Below are 22,492 nucleotides of genomic sequence, written 5' to 3'. Positions count from 1 at the left end.
GACTGTGGGAGGAAACCGGAGCACCCGGAGGAAACCCACGCAGACCCGGGGGAACATGCAGACTCCGCACAGACAGTGACCCAAGCCGGGAATCAAACCCGGGTCCCTGGCGCGGTGAAGCAACAGTGCTAACCACTGTGCTACCGTGCTGCCCTTCCCACATCCGAGCTCACCACCAGCGACAGCAGAAGGTTCCGTCGCCAAACTCAGTTTGTGATGGCATGAAGCTGAAATATTATTGTTGTTTTGTTGAGTACATAGAGATAGTTGCCTTAATGCTCCAGTAACCAATTAGGATCCTTCTAACCTGTGCTTTTTGCATGAGTTACAAACAGCCGGATAAAGGAAAAGGGGGAAGGTGAACCAACATTGCAAACACAGTATAAGAATACTGCTCAGGTAACAACATTGTGAGGGCTGCACATGACCAATCGTATTAATGTTACTCTTCCATCCTCATTGAATGAATCTTTAGTCAGGTGTCTGCAGAGAATCTTCAGATTTATTAAAAATGCAAGATGAGGAAAATGGCTTTGGGCAATTTCAATCGTATGGTGACAAAGGAGCCGTTTATGATTACGCTTTTTGCTTCTTGAAGTTCTACCAAATTGTATGACAGTTAAGGAGGAAGGAGTTTTCCTCAGTTCATCTTAGCCCATGCATTCTGATGGTCACGGGCTTAGAAGGTTCTTCAATTGACTCCAGACCCTGATATCAAGTTGTCCACTCCTCATGCTGACCAATTGAATTATTAGATAATTTTGCTCTTTGGAAACCAGTGCCAATTAGGGCCAATTTTGCATTGCGAGCTATTCCGTCTAATGATGTGGAGGTGCCGGCGTTGGACTGGGGTGAGCACAGTAAGAAGTCTTACAACACCAGGTTAAAGTCCAACAGGTTTGTTTCAAACACGAGCTTTCGGAGCAGTGCTCCGAAAGCTCGTGTTTGAAACAAACCTGTTGGACTTTAACCTGGTGTTGTAAGACTTCTTACTATTGCGTCTAAGACAGCATTGCCCAATAACACTTGACACATGTGGTCAATTGGAAATCCAGATGTGATTGATCCTGATTAATAAATGACAAATGACTGTCATTGGACATGTGGCCTCAATACACAGGTTCACTTGATGTTTGGAGGTTGTAAGCCTTCTGTGACATTGTTGTTAAGATGTGGAGATGCCGGCGTTGGACTGGGGTGGGCACAGTAAGAAGTCTTACAGCACCAGGTTAAAGTCCGACAGGTTTGTTTCGAATCACTAGCTTTCGGAGCGCAGCTCCTTCACCTGAGGAAGGAGCTGCGCTCCGAAAGCTAGTGATTCGAAACAACCCTGTTGGACTTTAACCTAGTGTTGTAAGACTTCTTATTGTTGTTAAGATGTAGGGCAGAGTGTCGTTTGATCACTGGGATTGCTTCACATCCTGGATCACCAAATGGTGGGAGACGTTTAAGTAAATCTACACCAAAGAGGTGACAGAACTGGGCAGTGAGGCGAACTTAATGGTAAGTTATGAACCTGCGATGTAGCGTGGGAAAGTGGGACAGAGATCAAGCTACAACATGGCCGTGTCCATTCTCGAACGTACTCTGCCTCACTGCGCTTGAGGAAACTCACTGTCTTCTCCGTGTCTGTGGCCTCAGCTGAGGTCTCCCAACTGCAAGCAAACTGCAAAATTGATAAAACTGCGCCAGTTAACTCAGGAGAACCACATCTCCTTCACTGCTGCAGCGTCACTTAAGGACTCCAGTGTTGAAAACCTTTTTTGGGGCTTAATCGCATGAGTTAAATGTCAAGTTTCTGTCACAATTGATCAATGCCTGATGGTATAACTTCCTATGACATGACATTTCACAAAGCTCCTGGAGATTTGCTTATCATCAGTTGGTCTGCGTTGTAAAGACTGCTTCAGGCAACTTGGCAGGAAGGGGGGGCAGAGTGTCATACTCCTGCCAACATATTGTGCAACACAACACATGAGGAAGGTGGCTGGCAGCAGTAGCCAGGGTTGATTGAGTCATGGTGACAGATTAAACAGAGCATGAGTAACCTGCTGTGCTGCTCAAGGAACACGGTGGCGGGGGGGGGGGGGGGGGGGGGGGGGGATGGATGGAAGGCGCTTAAACAAACCTTCACCTTCAGCTGTCTTTCATACATCCTCAGGTTTTTTTTTTGTATTAATATTACTCAGTAATAAATAACGTGCATTTATGTAGCTTTTATTTTCATTGTGGATGATACTGAGGCGTCTGCTTTTCAAGACCCCAGGGCAATTCAATGCACTTTACAGTCAAGGCAGTGCATTCAAAGTGTAGTCACTGCTTTAATGTAGGAAATAGGCCAAGCAATTTGCATTCAGCGGTCATCCACAAACAGAAACATGATGGTAGCCAGTTAATGTGTCTCAGTCACATCGGCTGAGGGATAAATATTGATCGGGATTTCCCTGCTCTTCTTCCAAAGAGTGCCGTGGGACCTTTTCCATCCCAGGCAAGGTTTAAATGTTGCATTTGAAAGACTACGAGCTGGATTCTCCGAGTTTCAGCCTGCGTCCTGGCGCCGGCGTGGGATAATTGCCGGATAATTGCCAGGCCCGTGGCCGCGCATGCTCACGGCGGGGACTTGGCCAAATAGTGCTCCCCCTTCGGGCCAGGCTCATGACCCCTGGACCACACCCCAACAGTGCCCCCAGCCCCCGCCAATGTCCCCCCTGCCCGCGGATCGGCCCTTCCCCGACTGTGACGGCGCTGGACTGAGTCCGCAGCCGCCACGCCGAGTTGCCGGCAAATTACAGCATGAGTGACCCACGCCATCGAGAACTCGGCCGTCGGGGGCGGAGCATCGGGGAGGGGGCCTCAGGTAACATACTGAGGCCATCCATACAGCGTGCGCCGTACTCCTCGAGTACGCCACTTTGGAGGGCGCAGAGCACCCCAAAACAGCGTCGCCCCCCATTTCGTCACAAATGGGGATTCTCCGGTCGATCGCCCAACGCGATTTCGGAGTCGGAGACCGGAGAATCCCACCCAGCACCTCCGACAGTGCAGCACTTCCTCAGCCCTACACTGCAGTAACAACACGGGTTACGTCTCTGAGTTGGACTCGAGAATGCAATCACTGAGCCACTTTAATTCAGTGTCCACTTCTTACATTGTCCCAACTTCCAACCCCTCTTCCTGCCTTTATCACCATTACATCTTTGACTCAGCACGGTAGCATAGTGGTTAGCACAATTGCTTCACAGCTCCAGGGTCCCAGGTTCGATGCCGGCTTGGGTCACTGTCTGTGCGGAGTCTGCACATCCTCCCCGTGTCTGCGTGGGTTTCCTCCGGGTGCTCCGGTTTCCTCCCACAGTCCAAAGATGTGCAGGTTAGGTGGATTGGCCATGCTAAATTGCCCTTAGTGTCCAAAATTGCCCTTAGTGTTGGGTGGGGGTTACTGGGTTATGGGGATAGGGTGGAGGTGTTGATCTTGGGTAGGGTGCTCATTTCAGGAGCCGGTGCAGACTCGATGGGCCGAATGGCCTCCTTCTGCACTGTAAATTCTATGATAATTTTTCAACAACAAAGTTAGAAAATGGGACCTCTCCCCAGTCAGTAAGGTACAAATACGGTCCAGTCAACTGATAAGCTTAGTGATTGGCTCGGTATTACAAACAATCATTAATTAGACGATGCAAGAGGGGATTGTACAGTGAATAAACACAATAAATATCAATTTGTTAATTGTTTTGCTGCGTTAATTGTTCATGGCTTTTCTCCCATCAACCCAGCCTCATCGAGTCATGCCCACTTGCCAACCTGCCAACAAACCTCTCTGGTAAAATCAATCAGTGACATGGCACATGATGAAGGCCATTCGACACATACCGTCTGCACTAACCTTTCAAATAGTTGTCCCATTACTCACAGTCTTCTGCCTCTTTTTTTGTACCACCTTAGCTTCACCAAAGGACTATATTTATTTAATTGGTTCCATTGCCCCTAATTAAGGTTTTTAAAATTCATTTTACGGGATATAGGCATCGCTGGCTAGACCAGCATTTATTGCCCATCCCTAATTGCCCTTGTGAAGGTGGTGATGAGCTGCTTTCTTGAACTGCTGCAGTCCCAGAGGTGCTATTTGGGAATGAATTCCGGGATTTTGGCCCAGCGACAGTGAAGAAATGGCGATATGTTTCCAAGTTTCCAATATTTCCAAGGGGCGGCATGACGGCACAGTGGTTAGCACTGCTGCCTCACAGCACCAGGGGCCCGGGTTCGATTCCAGCCTCGGGCGACTGTCAGCGTGGAGTTTGCACGCTCTCCCCGTGTCTGCGTGGGTTTCCTCCGGGTGCTCCGGTTTCCTCCCACAGTCCAAAGATGTGCAGGTTAGGTGGATTGGCCATGCTAAATTTCCCCTTAGTGCCCAAAAGGTTAGGTGGGTCACTGGGTCATGGGGATCGGTAGGGGGTGTGGGCCTAGATAGGGTGCTCTTTCAGAGAGTTTGTGCAGATTCCTCCTCCAGTAGTTGTTTCATTGTCCATCACCATTCACAGCTGGATGCGGCAGGATTGCTGAACATGGATCTGATCCATTGGTTGTGGGGTTGCTCAGCTCTATCGCATTCTACTTATGTTGTTTGGTATGCAAGTAGTCCTGTGTTGTAGCTTGACCAGATTGACACCCTCGTTGTTAGGTTGCTCCTGGCACGCACTCCTGCACTTGTTATTGAACCAGGTTGATTCCCTGGCTTGGTGGTAATGGTAGCGTGGGGAATATACCAGGCTACGAGGTTGCAGATTGTGGTTGAGTCCAATTATGCTGCTGCTGATGGCCCACAGCTTGTCCTGGATGCCCTGTCTGGACTTGTTAGATTTGTTTAAAGTCTATCCCATTTAGCACGGTGGTAATGTCACACAACACGATGGCTACCCTCAATGTGAAGACGGGACTTTGTCTCCACAAGGACTGTGCGGTGGTCACTTCTACCGATACTGTCATGGACAGATGTATCTGCAGCAGGCAGGTTGATGAGGATGAGGTCAAGTATGTTTTTCCCTCTTATTGGTTCCCTCACCACCTGCTGCAGTCCCAGTCTAGCAGCGATGTCCTTTAGAACCCAGCCAGCTCGGTCTGTGTTGGTACCACCGAGCCACATTATTATTCAGAGTACATTCTGCGCCCTTGCCACCCTCAGTGCTTCCTCCAAGTGGTGTTCAACTTGGAGGAGTACTGATTCATCAGCTGATGGTGGCCGGTACGTGGTAACCAGCACGAGGTTTCCTTGCCTATGTTTGACCTGGTGCCATGGGATTCAGAGTCAATGTTGAGGATTCCTAGGGCATCTCTATCCCAACCATATGCCACTGTGCCATCACCTCTGCTGGGCCTGTCCTGCCAGTTACAGGAATAGTGATGGTGGTGTCAAGACATTACCTGTAAGGTATGATTCTGTGAGTATGGCCATGTCAGGCTCTGGTGAGGGAACCTAGTCTGTTTTTCCAATTTTGGCACAAGCCCCCAGATGTTAGTAAGGAGGACATGACAGAGACGGCAGGGCTGGGTTTGCCGTTGTAGTTTCCGGTACCTGGGTCAATGCCAGGTGGTCTGTCCTGTTTCATTTCTTTGTGGCGGTTGAGGCTATTTAAGAGTCATCCACCTTACTATAGGTCTGCAGTTGCAAGTATATCAGGGCAGATAAGGACATCAGATTTCCTTCCCTCAAGGGCATTGGGACATTAAACCAGTTGAAACTTTGCGTCAATCGACAATGGTTTCATGATCATCGTCAGGCACTTAATTCCAGATGTTTTATTGAGTTTAGATTCTACCATTTGCCCTGGTGGGATTCGAACCTGGATCTCCAGACAATTACCCTGGATCTCTGTCCAGTGACAATACCACAACACCACTGCCTCAAACTTCTCTAACATCAGTTGCTTTAGGGCGAGTTTAAAAAAATCTATTTGGCGAACAGAGAAATACTTTGCGTGGTTGGCACACACCCAAATGATGCCAAGAAATTGGACGTGTTTTGCATGGCAACTCAGAGATGTAATTGCAATCTGTCACTTTTTTGCTTCAATCACACTGATTTTGACGTTTTCAGAGTGAATTACGTAGGTACGTTATCACCATCGTAAATCCCTAAAATCCTATCAGATTGACTGTGTTCACAGGTCCTGCTCCTTCAATCCTCCCCATGTCTTGTCCTGTATTACCATTCCCCCTAACCCCACCCCATTCCTCTGAGACATTAGGGGCAATCGATCGGCCTCGTTGTACCCGACTCAGTAACGCGACAAGGCCGACAAATCCCGCGAGAGGCCCCTAATGAAATTTGCGATGCTCAGAATGCCCCGCGAGATCTAATGAGATCTTGTGAGACATTGGAATCACGCCCTCACTGGACGAGATCCAGAGTAGCATATGTAAATGAGCCGTTCGGCTGATTTAAATATGCCTGCGGCGGATTTTTCCAAGGCCTGGGAGAAAACACCCGCGCCTGGGAGCCTTCGCCATGGCGCCATTTAGCACTGGTGCACACAAATGGTACCTGGGGGTGACTCCCAGGCCATCGGAGGTCCCCGGGTGGTTGGGCTCTGGGCAGGGTAGTAGCTTGGCACTCCCGCTGGCACCCGGGCACCTTGGAACTACCATCCTGGCACGCTGGCAGTGTGACCTGGGCACTGCCAGGGTGCCTGGGTGGCACGGCCAGGCTGGCAGAGGCAGTGGCAGGGTGCCAGGCTGGCAGTGCCAAGGTGCCTGGGTGCCAGGTTGCCTGTGCCAGGGATCAGGCCCTGCCCATAAGAGGTGGGTGAAGGGGGGAGCTCATGGACCCTCTGAGAGGTAAATTGGGGGGGGGTCCGGATGCCGTGGTGAGGGTAGCTGATGGGATTGAGAAATCGGGGGGGGGGGCATTTTCAAAGGTAAGTGCGGCATTGGTGGGGCGATCATTGCCAAGGCCCAAAATAAACAAAGCCCCATTTTATCACAGGGTCATTTCTGGAGCTGCGGACGCCAGGGAACACCCCGTTATTCGTGCCCAAAACGGGACTCTTTTTTCTCCTGTTGAATTACGCGCATTCTCTCTGAGATTTTTAAAAATAAATATTTTATTGAATTCATAAACATTAATATATGTCCAGACAAAGATATACACATCATATAAATTTCATAAACAATAAATAGGAACAAATCAAAAGTAGGAAGGCAATTAATGTGTGCAATGGAACAAGGAGCCTTTATTTCTAAACTAAACCCGCCCCCCCCCCCCCCACTAACTCCCTCAACCCTCTAACATGTCCAGATCCTTAAAGAAAGAAATTAATGGCTGCCATCTTCAGTAGAGCCCCCCCCCCCCCCCCCCCCCCCCCACCACCACCACCACCGAGCCTCTGATTGTTCACTTGACCTTTTTCCAGATGCAAGACCGATATCAAGGGCTGGATTGTCCGCTCCCCAATGCTGAAATCGCATTCAGCGATGGGGCAGAGAATCCGTCTTGACAGCCATACCGAGAGCAGCGCTGGTTTTTGTAATCTCCACCCCCTGAAAGACGGAGTACTCTGGGAGTACACAGCACCGATCAGCCATGGCCTCAGGCCATCGCCTGGGGTCTGCCCCACGGTGCTCCGTCCCCGACAGGCCTGGTTCCTGACGGCGTGGGACTCTCCATGGTGTCATCCGTTGGGGTACCTCCCGTGGTGGCTGCGGACTCAGTTCGGGGCCGCTGTAGTCGGGGGAGGGCCAATCTGCGGGCAATGGGGGGCTTCATTCGGGGCTGGTGGCAGTGTGGGAGGGTTGTCCGGGGCGCCCGAGCGGCCGAAGGGGGCACTACTTTAGCAGTCCAGGTCAGCAGGCTGCGTCTGCCATGAAACACGGCGCGCCCGCTGCAGGCTGCCGCCGTGCGCATACGTGACCTCTGAACCGGAAGTGCTCAGGGCCTTATTGGCAGCTAGAGCTGCAAGCTCTACACTGCCTCCCTGCTAGCCCCCAGCAGAACGGAGAATCATAGAACATAGAACAGTACAGCACAGAACAGGCCCTTCGGCCCTCAATGTTGTGCCGAGCCATGATCACCCTACTCAAACCCACGTATCCACCCTATACCCGTAACCCAACAACCCCCCCTTGACCTTACTTTCATTAGGACACTACGGGCAATTTAGCATGGCCAATCCACCTAACCAATCGGTGGCCGTTTTGCAGCAGCTTTCCTGGCGTAAAAGACCACCATTTTCACGCCGGCGTGGGGACTAGTCTCCAAAACATAGAATCCAGCCCCATATATCCCACCCCTGTGGATGCCTTGGGCAGTGAGGAAGATCTCCAGTTGAGTAACATTTTCCTCCTGGTTACTAAGGAAGCGAAGGCAGGAACATCCGTCCTCACTCCCAAATAGAGAGACGGGGGATTCTCCGCCCCGCCGCGCCACTTTTCAGCCTCGACCCGCTGGCGGGATTCTCCGTTACACCGGCTGCTCAATGGGGTTTCCCATTGTGGGGCAGCTCCGTGCCGTGGGGAAACCCCCGGGCGCCGGTTAAACGGAGAATCATACCGGCGGAGAATACCGCCCGGGGTGTCCGAAACCGAAATATTGCAACCAGGGGGTTCTAGGGTTATCTGCAAACATTTTGGATATTGGGTCAAATAAGGAGACCCGGTACCCAGCAAGCTTAGGCCAAGGTCAAAACGCATGCGTGTGGTTAGCCAGTGTAAGTGAACAGCAGTCACACGTCCTCCACGTCTCGAAAGAATCCACTCATCCTTGCCTTTGTCCAATGCGTTCTACGTAGCACTTTCAACTGAACCAAACTCAGTCTGGCACAGGATGAAGTGGAGTTCACCCTGTATAGGGCTTCCCTCCAAACCTCATCAGTAAGCACAGACCCTAGGTTCTCCATCCATTTCTATTCATAGGGGCAGGATCCGAAGATAGAATGAGGTTGTACAGAGGGACTTCTCCAGAGGCTGCCTGCTTGTTGAGTTGATGCCTTCTCCCCAGTTCATAGAAGATGCCCCTAGAAAGCCATAACTGATGCACCGTTTAATTCGCGGAGATCATTTCAAATTGAAGTTGCATGTTTTTTCTATGCATTAGTAATTCTGGCATCCAGGCAAAGGGATATTGGTGGTGGGCCTCCAAGATGGAATCCACAAGCCTTTGTCATTCCACTCTCTCCTTTTTCACAATGTGAGCTTTATATGAGATACGAGGGGCTGGTTTAGTGCAGGGCTAAATAGCTGGCTTTTAAAGCAGACCAAGGCAGGCCAGCAGGTTCAATTCCCGTACCAGCCTCCCTGAACAGGCGCAGGAATGTGGTGTCTAACAGCTTTTCACAGTAACTTCACTTGAAGCCAACTTGTGACAATAAGCGATTTTCATTTCATTTTCAGATAATCGAGACAGATTTTTAATCAGTAAAGGAATCAAGGGTTATGAGGATAAGGAGGGAAAGTGGAGCTGAGGATTAACATATGTCATGTGAGAGTACCTTTAAGAAATGAGTGTTTATAAATGGGTGTGCATATAAATATCTGTATTGAGAGTACCTTTAAGAAATGGGTGTTTATTACTGTAGTGATGTCAGAGGGTGGGCAGAGCTGGGCTGTCTGTCAGCTTTTTACTTTTGTTTTAGGATGTTTGCTGCAGGGTGCGTTTAAGTTTCGTTTTCAGAGCTGGGTAGCTGCAGTCACAGCCAGAGGGTGTATGAATCTCTCTCTGTAATCTAAAGACTATAAATCGATCCTGGTGATTTAAAACTAATAACAGTAGTGACTTTAACCTGATGTGTTTCTGGTAAAAGGTGTTTTAAGTCATATCGATGTTAAAAGGGAAGCTTAAAGGATTACTTAGTGTTGTATTCTTTGGGGGTTGTATCTGAATTAATGGTTGCTAAGATGTTCACTGTATGTTTTAAAAAGGTTAACTTGAGTTCACAAAATAAACATTGTTTTGCTTTCAAAAATACTTTTCCATTTCTGCTGTACCACACCTGTAGAGTGAGCCGTGTGCTCCCCATACCACAATCTATTAAAGTTGTGGGTCAGATGAACTCCATGATACACTTTGGAGTTCTCTAAACCATGGCCCATAACACATATAAGATCTGTCCCAATCTCATTGAATAGTCGAGCAGACTCAATGGGCCGAATGGCCTACTTCTGCTCCTTCGTCTTGTAGTCTTATTAACTGAACTAACATCTACTGTTTCTTTGTGGGACAGAGTTCTGATGGATCAGTTTGGTTAGCACTGTTGCTGCACAGCTCCAGGGTCCCAAGTTCAATTCCCGGCTTGGGTCACTGTCTGAGTAGAGTTTGCACTTTCCCCTCATTTCTGCGTGGGTTTCCTCCGGGTGCTCCGGTTTCCTCCCACAGTCCAAAGATGTGCAGGCTAGGTGGATTGGCCGTGCTAAATTGCCCCTTAGTGTCCAAAAGGTTTAGGTGAAGGTTGCGGAGATAGGGTGGAGGTGTGGACTTTCCAAATAGGTGTAGGGTGTTCTTTCCAAGGGCCGGGTGCAGAGTCGATGGGCCAAATGGCCTCCTTCTGCACTGTAAATTCTAAAACTTCTCTGTGGAAAATTGCCAGATGTTGAATGTCTACCTCACATTGACTGCGCGTAAGTCATTGAGTGTGAAGTACTCTGATTTTCTCTGATGGTGTCATGAGGTACAATTATATAAAGACAGCTTCATAACACTGAGTGCACTTCAAAATAATCCAGTTTATGTGAGTGCTTTGGGAGGTGTGAGAGATGCAATAAGGCATTGTATAAAAGCATTATTCCTCACGTTTACAATTCCAACCCAATTGTGCTATAAATCACAGTCGTGGAACAACCTGATCTCTCCAAACACCAAAAACAAACTGCTTTAAAAACACTTAAAGGTGATTAGTTCTTCGTGATATAATTCACTTTAATCTTTTAACGTTTGTTGGTATTTGCTTGTATGCATTAGCAACAAGTACATAATTATCACACTAATTAAATTGCCGAGCACACGCTTGCGACAAGTACACCTCGGAAGAAATAACATGCCCAATTCATTAGCATCTGCTGTAGGATTATTAATCACCTAACAGGCAATTAGCAAGCTGTTACAATCCTTACTCTGGTATGTAAATAAATTCCTGGGTTAATTTTGTCCTTTGATAATAAAGTAAACATTATTAAAATGTGCTTGCAGACACTGCAAACAATCACTGCTGTTAATTACACTGCAACATTACGATGCTGCAAGTGTGTTCCTGGGACTGCAGAGAGCTGTGCTCTTAAAAATATAAATCTGTCAGGCATTGCATATGTAAATTGCACACTGGGTTTATCTGAAGTGCTGATATACATAACCATTAACTCAAAATTATGAGTATGTGCGGGTATAGATAACCATATTATATATTATATTTTGGTCCATTATATTCTGTTCTCTCCTGCCCTGGTTATAATGGTTCCACAACATTGACAACCACCACAGTACCCCATCAAAGAAACCATTATTGGGCAAAGTTTATATCAATTTTCATTCGTATTAATTATCCTCCATCAACTCCAAGATGTTTAATACCCCACTGTTTGTTTGCACACTGTGCTTCACTGAATCCCACTTAATTTGAATGCGGATTACAGGCTCAATGGCAGGGTTCTGAGGAATGTGGAGGAACAGAGAGCTCTTGGGGTTCATGTCCACAGATCTCTGAAGGTTGCCACTCAAGTGGATAGAGTCGTGAAGAAGGCCGATAGTGTGTTAGCGTTTATTAACAGGGGACTTGAGTTTAAGAACCGCGGGGTTATGCTGCAACTGTACAGGACCCCCGGTGAGACCACATTTAGAGTATTGTGTGCAGTTCTGGTCACCTCACTACAGGAAGGATGTGGAAGCATCGGAAAGGGTGCAAAGGAGATTTACCAAGATGCTGCCTGGATTGGAGGGTAGGTCTTATGAGGAAAGGTTGAGGGAGCTAGGGCTCTTCTCATTGGAGTGAAGAAGGATGAGAGGTGATTTAATAGAGGTTTATAAGATGATGAGGGGGATAGATCCGCACTGTATTTTTCTGCGGTTCTGAGTGACTTTGAACTGAGACACTTCTGCCTCTCGGGTGGAGGTTTGGGTTCCCGTGGTCTCACTGTGAGGGAAAGCAGGTGAGTTTTCCCCAGCGTTCAGAGGCCAATATTTAGCCTTCATTCAACATCAGTGTAACGAATTATCTGATCATCATCGCATCGCTGTTTGTGGGATCTTGCTGTGCGTAAAATGGCTGCCATCTCTTCTGCGTTACAACAGTGTCTGCGCTTCGACAGTATTTCATTGGCGCCCCATTGGATGTCACGAGGTTGTGAAAGGTAAAATATAAACGTAAATCTTTCTTGCCTTTAAATCACTTCTCAAAGCACGTCATTTCAAACAGGTTGCGATCCCTTCCCGAAAGACTATCACTGCTCGGCTTCACAGAGCTCCGCGTGGAATTCCTGCCCTCATGAAAATCTCGGGAAGTCATAGGGCGAGCTCTTAATGAGCTCACTGATTGACCTTAACATGCCCAATTACCTCAGGAAGGCAGACAGCATTATCAGATACCCCTCCCACCCAGGCATTGCCTTCTTCCAGACCCTTCCATCGGGCAGAAGGTACAGAAGTCTGAAGACTCGCACACCCAGACATAGGAACAGCTTCTTCCCCACAGCTACAAGACTCCTCAACAAATCCCCCTCGGACTGATCTGTTCCCTGTAAGAACACTATTCACGATGCCCTATGCTGCTCTTGCTCATGTATTTGCTTTGTTTGGCCCCTTGTTCCGCACTGTAACCAATCACTGTTTGTCGATGCACCATTTGTCAATGTTCTCTGTTGATTATTCTTGTGTCTACTATGTACGTCCTGTGTACGTTCCCTCGACCGCAGGAAAATATTTTTCACTGTACATGTGACAATAAATCAAATCAAATCAATCAGTTAATGAGGCAGGGAATCCACTTTCCAATCCAACTGGCCCTCCCTTCCCTGTTTTCCCCTTGACCTTGGGAAACTCACATTTGGGAACAGAGGCAACAGGTCAACCAACAGATCGCCCATGCTATTTTCTTTTTGTCATTTCTGCCACCATTCCCTCCTGGTTGGGGACAGGAAAATCCAGCGCCAAGTCTCAAGATCTTGAAACATTATCTGCTGCAATAGTAACTGTTGTGTTCAGAGTGTAGCCCAACATGCAAATAGACCATCACAGAGTGCCAAGACTGTATGTTCTCCCCGTGCCTGCGTGGGTTTCCTCCGGGTGCTCCGGTTTCCTCCCACAGTAACAGAACAATAGGGGCTGGTTTAGCTCACTGGGCTAAATCACTGGCTTTGAAAACAGACCAAGCAGGCCAGCAGCACGGTTCGATTCCCGTACCAGCCTCCCCGGACAGGCGCCGGAATGTGGCGACTAGGGGCTTTTCACAGTAACTTTATTGAAGCCTACTTGTGACAATAAGCGATTTTCATTTCATTCACAAGCCCCGAAAGACCTGTTTGTTAGGTAATTTGGACATTCTGAATTCTCTCTCTGTGTACCCGAACAGGTGCCGGAGTGTGGCGACTAGGGGATTTTCACAGTAACTTCATTGCAGCGTTAATGTAAGCCTACTTGTGACACTAATAAAGGTAATTATTATATATACCCACACGCACTACCCATACATACCCACACATACAATGCCCGTATATATACTCACATACAATACCCACATATACCCACACACAAACACCCATATATACTCACATACAATAGCCATATATGCCTCACTCCGGCGCCTGTTCGGGTACACAGAGGGGGAATTCAGAATGCCCAAATTACCTAACAAACAGGTCTTTTGGGACTTGTGGGAGGAAACCAGAGCACCCGGAGGAAACCCACGCAGACACGGGGAGAACATACAGTCTTGGCACTCTGTGATGCTCTATTTACATGTTGGGCTACACTCTGAACACATATACATCTGCATATGTACCCGCATACACATATACCCGCATGCACATATACCCACATATACACCCATACATACCCACGTATACACCCTGTTATTGCAGAGTCTTGAAGAACAACTTTGATTCATTATTGAAATCGGTGGATGGATATAATTACAGTCTGACATGTTTACATGGGCTATTTACATTCTAAATATGGCAAAGGAATTTATAATGGGAAAAAAAAGCCGACAGGACGTGCATGCATGCATGGCTTTACATATATTATAGATAGAGACAAATATTCATGTGCTGCGGATCCTACATAATGGAGTTGATTGCCTGGAAGTTAATTCCGATAATGCTTACAAAATACATTTCTTACAACATTCCTCTCGTGGTTAGAGGTTTCGACTTTCCACAGAGTCTTGCAAACTCATGAACTGTTTGTTCACCAATGTCAACAATCATCATTTCTCACCTCATATTACACTCGACTGAATTCACATGATGATAACAGATAATTCGACAGCTATTGGTAAACATTCCAGAATTGTTGTGAGAGGTTTGGAGGCAGCTGAGAGGATACAATTGAAAAGGCTTACATCGCTCTCTTTCCTCAAAAATAGATTCTTTGTTCGTCACAGGCAATGAATCTCGGACACAGAGGCCATTTAAAGTTGATGTCTACTGAACACAGGGCAGTGTTCCACTCAAGTGGTCCACATTGTACTCCTGCACCTTCATTGATCAATTAACAAGTACTTCCTGAATGTACATTTTTAAAAATCTTATTTTTAAATTTACTCAACTTTCCTCTCCTAAAGGCGCTGATTTTTGTTGGTGCTTAGGGTGCGCCGTCCCTAAAGTCCAAAACGAAAGGCTGTAAATATAATTAACTAAAAAAAAAAAAAATTTCGAGAATCGTATTCTTTTTTCCAATTAAGGGCCAATTTAGCATGGCCAATCCACCTACCCTGCACATCTTTTTGGGGTTGCAAGGGTGAGACCCACGCTGACACGGGGAGAATGTGCAAACTCCACACGGACAGTGACCCGGGGCCGGGATCGAACCCGGATCCTTGGCGCCATGAGGCAGCAGTGCTAACCACTAAGCCACCGTGAAGCCCTCAGTATAATTAAGTTATTGATAAATCCAATAGGGAATTCGGGAGGACCGTTTTAACCCAGAGATTAGTGAGAAATGTAGAGCTCACGAACACAGGGAGTGGTCGAGGCGAATGGTGTTGATAGGAGATGTTGGATAAACACGGGTATGCAAAAGGCATTAAATATAAACTGCTGATTTAAGATGGGGTAAGCTGGGAAGAGGTTAGGGGAGCCCATTGGTCTGTGTTTGTGTTATAAAGTTAATGCAATTCTGTGTGCGCCATTTAACAGCAGAGTATACTGAGCAACAAGAATAGCAGATATCCAATTTCCACTATCTGACCTTTCCTTTAATCTCCAACCTCAGCCTCCAGCTCGCATATTTTCTCTGTTTGAAGGCTCACAGTTTCTCAGGTTAGTTTCTTCGCCCGCACTATCACCCTGCCTAAAATCACCTGGAAGCATCTGTCATGATATGCAAACATGCAGCTAATGAACAGATAGAATAGGACACGACCAATGAGCAGTCAGGACACTCAGGGGTGGTATCTCACTATAAAAGGGATGAAGCACTCACACCCCGCCTCTTTACGCAGACCAACATCTACAGAGTGAGACAGGGCATATCCTCAGCATCACACCCCAGCACGTGGCTTAGAGCAAGGCTGGTTCAGTCAGACTGAGTTACTACATTTAGATTAGCAGAGAGTCGATCTCATTGAGAACTGTGCTAATAGTTCAATGAAACACATTGAACTCACTTCAAAGTCTGGAGCATCTTTTACTCAAAGCTGCATCAAGTGGCAGCTTGTGTTATTCCAAATTAAACAACACAACAGCATCCAGGTCTCCGACGGTCAGTCCCACATTGGGCTGTGTGCTGAGCCATCAGGGAGTCCTGGCAGTTTGTGCTTGTGTTCAAATTCGATTTTCGTGCCAGCTTTCCGTTTCTGTGTGGTCAGCTCTGTGAGGGTGGTGGGGGTGAGGGTGGTGGGGGTGGGTGTGAGGGTGGTGGGGGTGAGGGTGGTGGGGATGAGGGTGGTGGGGGTGAGGGTGGTGGGGGTGGGGGTGGTGGGGGTGGGTGTGAGGGTGGTGGGTGTGAGGGTGGTGGGGGTGAGGGTGGTGGGGGTGGGTGTGAGGGTGGTGGGGGTGAGGGTGGTGGGGGTGAGGGTGGTGGGGGTGGGGGTGAGGGTGGTGGGGGTGAGGGTGGTGGGGGTGAGGGTGGTGGGGTGTGAGGGTGGTGGGGGTGAGGGTGGTGGGGGTGAGGGTGGTGGGGGTGAGGGTGGTGAGGGTGGTGGGGTGTGAGGGTGGTGGGGGTGAGGGTGGTGGGGTGTGAGGGTGGTGGGGGTGAGGGTGGTGGGGGTGAGTGTGAGGGTGGTGGGGGTGAGGGTGGTGGGGGTGGGTGTGAGGGTGGTGGGGGTGAGGGTGGTGGGGGTGAGGGTGGTGGGGGTGAGGGTGGTGAGGGTGGTGGGGTTGAGGGTGAGTGTGAGGGTGGTGGGGGTGAGGGTGGTGGGGGTAAGTGTGAGGGTGGTGGGGGTGAGGGTGGTGGGTGTGGGTGTGAGGGTGGTGGGGGTGAGGGTGGTGGGGGTGAGCGTGGTGGGGGTGAGGGTGGTGAGGGTGGTGGGGTTGAGGGTGAGTGTGAGGGTGGTGGGGGTGAGGGTGGTGGGGGTGGGGGTGGTGGGGGTAAGTGTGAGGGTGGTGGGGGTGAGGGTGGTGGGGGTGAGTGTGAGGGTGGTGGGGGTGAGGGTGGTGGGGGTGAGGGTGGTGGGGTTAAGTGTGAGGGTGGTGGGGGTGGTGGGGGTGGGGGTGAGTGTGGTGAGGGTGGTGGGGGTGGGTGTGAGGGTGGTGGGGGTGGGTGTGAGGGTGGTGGGGGTGAGGGTGGTGGGGGTTAGCGTGGTGGGGGTGAGGGTGGTGAGGGTGGTGGGGTTGAGGGTGAGTGTGAGGGTGGTGGGGGTGAGGGTGGTGGGGGTGAGGGTGGTGGGGGTAAGTGTGAGGGTGGTGGGGGTGAGTGTGAGGGTGGTGGGGGTGAGTGTGGTGGGGGTGAGGGTGGTGGGGGTGAGTGTGAGGGTGGTGGGGGTGAGGGTGGTGGGGGTGAGGGTGGTGGGGTGAGGGTGGTGGGGGTGAGGGTGGGTGTGAGGGTGGTGGGGGTGGGGGTGAGGGTGGTGGGGGTGAGGATGAGGGTGGTGGGGGTGAGGGTGAGTGTGAGGGTGGGTGTGAGGGTGAGGGTGGTGGGGGTGGGTGTGAGGGTGGTGGGGGTGGGTGTGAGGGTGGTGGGGTGGGGGTGGTGGGGGTGGGGGTGAGGGTGGTGGGGGTGGGTGTGAGGGTGGTGGGGGTGGGTGTGAGGGTGGTGGGGTTGAGGGTGGTGGGGTGGGTGTGAGGCTGGTGGGGGTGAGGGTGGTGGGGGTGAGGGTGGTGGGGGTGAGGGTGGTGGGGGTGGGTGTGAGGGTGGTGGTGGTGGGGGTGAGGGTGGTGGGGGTGAGGGTGGGGAGGGTGGGTGTGAGGGTGAGGGTGGTGGGGGTGAGGGTGGTGGGGGTGAGGGTGGTGGGGGTGGGTGTGAGGGTGGTGGGGGTGAGGGTGGTGGGGGTGAGGGTGAGTGTGGTGGGGTGAGGGTGGTGGGGGGTGGGGGTGAGGGTGGTGGGGGTGAGGGTGAGGGTGGTGGGGGTGAGGGTGAGTGTGAGGGTGGGTGTGAGGGTGAGGGCGGTGGGGGTGAGGGTGGTGGGGGGTGGGTGTGAGGGTGGTGGGGGTGGGTGTGAGGGTGGTGGGGTGGGGGTGGTGGGGGTGGGGGTGAGGGTGGTGGGGGTGGGTGTGAGGGTGGTGGGGGTGGGTGTGAGGGTGGTGGGGGTGGGTGTGAGGGTGGTGGGGTGGGTGTGAGGCTGGTGGGGGTGAGGGTGGTGGGGGTGAGGGTGGTGGGGGTGAGGGTGGTGGGGGCGGGTGTGAGGGTGGTGGGGGTGAGGGTGAGGGTGGTGGGGGTGAGGGTGGGGAGGGTGGGTGTGGGAGTGAGGGTGGTGGGGGTGAGGGTGGTGGGGTGAGGGTGGGGAGGGTGGGTGTGAGGGTGAGGGTGGTGGGGGTGAGGGTGGTGGGGGTGAGAGTGGTGGGGGTGGGTGTGAGGGTGAGGGTGGTGGGGGTGGTGGTGGTGAGGGTGGTGGGGGTGAGGGTGGGGAGGGTGGGTGTGAGGGTGAGGGTGGTGGGGGTGGGGGTGGTGGGGGTGAGGGTGGTGGGGTGAGGGTGGGGAGGGTGGGTGTGAGGGTGAGGGTGGTGGGGTGGGGGTGGTGGGGGTGAGGGTGGTGGGGGTGAGGGTGGGGAGGGTGGGTGTGAGGGTGAGGGTGGTGGGGGTGGGGGTGGTGGGGTGAGTGTGGGGAGGGTGGGTGTGAGGGTGAGGGTGGTGGGGGTGGGGGTGAGGGTGATGGGGGTGAGGGTGGGTGTGAGGGTGAGGGTGGTGGGGGTGGTTGGCATGTGTCACAGGGAACCGCGACTTAGCGGGGTCTCCCTTCCTCACCCACAGCCAACTTCCACTCCGGCGACCTCCCTTTCCTCTGGGATGCCGGACCTGCCCAGGGCCCTCTGCTCGGCCACAGACAGGGGCCGCAGGTTCTGCGGTCACTCTCCAGTCTTCTCCCGCTCCCGGCGGTTATGGGTGGCCTTCTATTGGGGGGGGGGGGCAGTGTTAGACAGTCTGATGCAAGCAGCCCGGCCATGGCAGCTGGTGTGCGTGCCAACATGTGGTGCAGGGTTGGTGTTTGGCCGCTGCCCCGGTGGGTGGGTAGGGGGGGGGGGGGGGGGGCACGGGTGTGTGGGACAGGGGTCGGTGCCAGAGGCACAGTTGCCTTCTCACCTTAGCCAACCTGAGGCGGTTGTGCTGTTTCTTCCTGCACTGTTGGTCGGTCCGGACGGTATTACTAGTGGCACTGACGGCCTCTGCCACCTGCGCCCAGGCATAGCAAACAGCGGTGGCTGGCAACCTCCTTTCTTGACCAGGATTCAGGGTGGTCTGCCTCTCCTCCGCCGTGTCCAGGAAGGTCTCCAGCCCGGTGTCGGTGAAGCGTGGTGCTGCGCGTCTTGCTGCCATCCTGTTGGCTGGGATGGTCTGTGTGGTGAGTGAAGTATCTGCGGCTGCAGCTTGTCAGCCTCCTGAGTGTCAATCGCGAATCCCACACCCCTTTCTCAATTGTGTTCCACGTGGCGCCGGTGCTAACCCCTTGACGGTTGCTGAATCGGTCCAGGTGTGGCACCAGCTTTGTTGTTGTGGAACTCCACGAACCCTGCTCCATCTCAGGAATGGAGAATTCCACCGGATAACTTTGAAGTTTCTGTTGTTTAATTTAGTGCCTGACCCCTCAAGCTCTCGATGCAGAACCTCTTTCCTCATTCCACCTCTGTGGTTGGTACCGACCTGAACCACAACAATGAGATGCTTCCCTTCCCTCAGCAAGTTTCTCTCTAGCCCAGAGCAGATGGCTCAAGCCCTGGCACTGAACACAGCTGTCTGGACTCTGGCTCTTTGCTACAGTGAATAGTGTCAATCCCCCCTCACTATATTGTTCCTCCTCACCTTTCCCATTGCCCTTCCAAAAAGTCAATGCCAGATCTCCAAGTTGTAGGTTGTTGTATCAGCATCAATCTGCACCAGCGATCCATCGAACCACAGAATTCCTCCAGTGCAGCAGGAGGCCATTCATCCTATTGAGTTTGCAATGAACCCCTACCCTGTAACTCCATAACCCTACCTAATTTTCACATCCCATGATACTAAGGGGCAATTTATCATGGCCAATCCATCTAACCTGCACTTCTTTGGACTGTGGGAGGAAACCGGAGCACCCGGAGGAAACCCACGCACACACAGGGAGAAGGTGTAAACTCCACACAGACAGTCACCCAAGGCCGGAATTGAATCCTGACGCTGTGAGGCAGCAGTGCTAACCACTGTGCCACCATGCCGCCCCAATCTTTGTACACTTGTAGCAAAGCCCAGGAGGTTTATAGAATTTACAGTGCAGCAGGAGGCCATTTGGCCCATCGAGTCTGCCAGCAGCCCGTGGAAAGTACACCCTACCTAAGCCCACACCTCCACCCTATCCCCCTAACCCAGTAACCACACCTAACCTTTTGGGGCAATTTAGCATGGCCAATTCACCTAACCTGTATATCTTTGGACTGTGGGAGGAAACCAGGACACTCGGAGGTAACCCACGCACACACGGGGAGAAAGTACAGACTCCACACAGACAGTCACCCAAGCCGGGAATCGAACCTGGGACTCTGGAGCTGTGAAGCAACTGTGCTAACCTGTGTGCTGCCATGCCCCCTCAGAGGGTTGTGACCCACTAGGTCACTGCGGAGAAGGACTTTGCGTGTTCACCCATCGTGACTGAGCCAGCGTAGATGCTGTTGGCTTGCTGAATGCTTTTGACAACCATCTTGGATTGGATTGGATTGGATTTTGTTTATTGTCACGTGTACCGAGGTACAATGAAAAGTATTTTTCTGCAAGCAGCTCAACAGATCATTCAGTACATGGAAGAAAAGGGAATTAAACAAAATTCAAGAAAATACATGAGAATAGATAACAGGGCAACACAAGATATATATTGTAACTACATAAGCATTGGCATCGGGTGAAGCATACAGGGTGTAGTGTTAATGAGGTCAGTCAATAAGAGGGTCATTTAGGAGTCTGGTGACAGCGGGGAAGAAGCTGTTTTTGAGTCTGTTCGTGCGTGGTCTCAGACTTCTGTATCTCCTGCCCGATGGAAGAAGTTGGAAGAGTGAGTAAGCCGGGAGGGAGGGATCTTTGATTATGCTGCCCGCTTTCCCCCGGCAGCGGGAGGTGTAGATGGAGTCAATGGATGGGAGGCAGGTTCGTGTGATGGATTGGGCGGTATTCACGACTCTCTGAAGTTCCCTGCGGTCCTGGGCCGAGCAGTTGCCATACCAGGCTGTGATGCAGCGGGGAAGGATGCTTTCTATAGTGCATCTGTAAAAGTTGGTAAGGGTTAATGTGGACATGCCGAATTTCCTTAGTTTCCTGAGGAAGTATAGGTGCTGTTGTGCTTTCTTGGTGATAGCGTCGACGTGAGTGGACCAGGACAGATTTTTGGTGATGTGCACCCCTAGGAATTTGAAACTACTAACCATCTCCACCTCGGCCCCGTTGATGCTGACAGGGGTGTGTACAGTACTTTGCTTCCATCAAACTGAACTTTACGCAATGAACAATGTATAAATTGCTTCCATGGTGAGGATGGCTGCGAGCAACCTTGTGCAGTCAGTAGCAGAATAGGTCAGATTGAATTCTTTGAACAATGTTCCCACCTGAATTGTAAAGTACAATAGCCGAGTGGGTGTGATTACAATGTAACTAATCTTATCTCTGAGTTCAGCTGATAACAAACAATCCCAGTTCCCCCTCCTGCAGTTTATTAACTCACCATGAGATCGTTTTCTTGTAATCTCGCTCTCGGTTTTGCTCCAGGAACTTTCTCCACACTGAGCATCGGAGTTCATTACTTTCTGCAGTGACATCACAAGATACCAGTTATTCTGACATCCACCTGTGATAATTAAGATACAATTCACTTCTTCTCATTTCTTCTTTTGTGCGAAATGCTTTCCCCGCATTACAAAAGTGGCTGCACTTCGAAAACACTTAATTGGCTGTGAAGACCTTTGAGACATCCCGACGTGAGGAAGGACAATAATATATAAACGCAAGTTCTCTTTTCCTTTGCTTTCATTACTGGTGACAGGCTGCTTGATGTCGAATGCTGGCTTTGTGTGCTCGTTTCTTCACACGCTCTCCCTATTAACTTGCAGTTGTTAACCGCTGACTATCGCCGCTGCCTGGTTTACACAGTCGGTTGAAGCGGTTACTGAGTTGTGGCCACTGTCATGAGCAGGTCAGGGAGACCTGGACCGACACTCTCTGACCAACGTCCCAAACGTTGTTAAACAGGCAAACCCAACTGTTTTGCAGCCTCACCATCAGATTGGGAAAACCCAGTGCAATCACGCCATCGGACAAAGAACCGGCCCACGCCAATATAACACTTTTCATATCCTCAACACATCCCAAAGCAATTCGTTACCTAACATTTACAGCCCAGAAACAGGCCATCCAACCTAACTGACCAATGCTAGTTCATGCTCCACACGAGCCACTTCCCACTCAACTCTATCTAATACATGGAACCATTGGGTGGGATTCTCTCCCGGAGGATGCCTTCCGAGGTCAATGGATTTCTCCATTGTCGGCGTGTCTTTGGCGGGGTGGAAGAATTCAGCCCATAGAATCCCTACAGTGCAGAAGGAGACCATTCGGCCCATCGAGTCTGCACTGACCCTCTGAAAGAGCACTCTACCTAGGCCCACTCCTAAGAAAAATGAATTTGTTTTTTCATTTACGGAATTTGAGGGTCGTTGGTTAGGTCAACATTCATTGCCCATCCCTAATTGCCCT

At 50.7% G+C, this 22,492-nt stretch overlaps 1 pseudogene; it reads right to left on the bottom strand.

The window, feature by feature from the left end:
* Positions 1–2,028: 2,028 nt before the first annotated feature.
* On the bottom strand, positions 2,029–19,102 carry LOC119974822 (annotated as a pseudogene).
* Positions 19,103–22,492: the final 3,390 nt, after the last annotated feature.

This window comes from Scyliorhinus canicula, chromosome 12 (genome assembly GCF_902713615.1).
Source record: "Scyliorhinus canicula chromosome 12, sScyCan1.1, whole genome shotgun sequence".
NCBI lineage: Eukaryota > Metazoa > Chordata > Chondrichthyes > Carcharhiniformes > Scyliorhinidae > Scyliorhinus > Scyliorhinus canicula.
The sequence above is the reverse complement of the archived record's forward strand: the minus strand, read 5'-3'. Positions and strand labels throughout refer to the sequence as shown.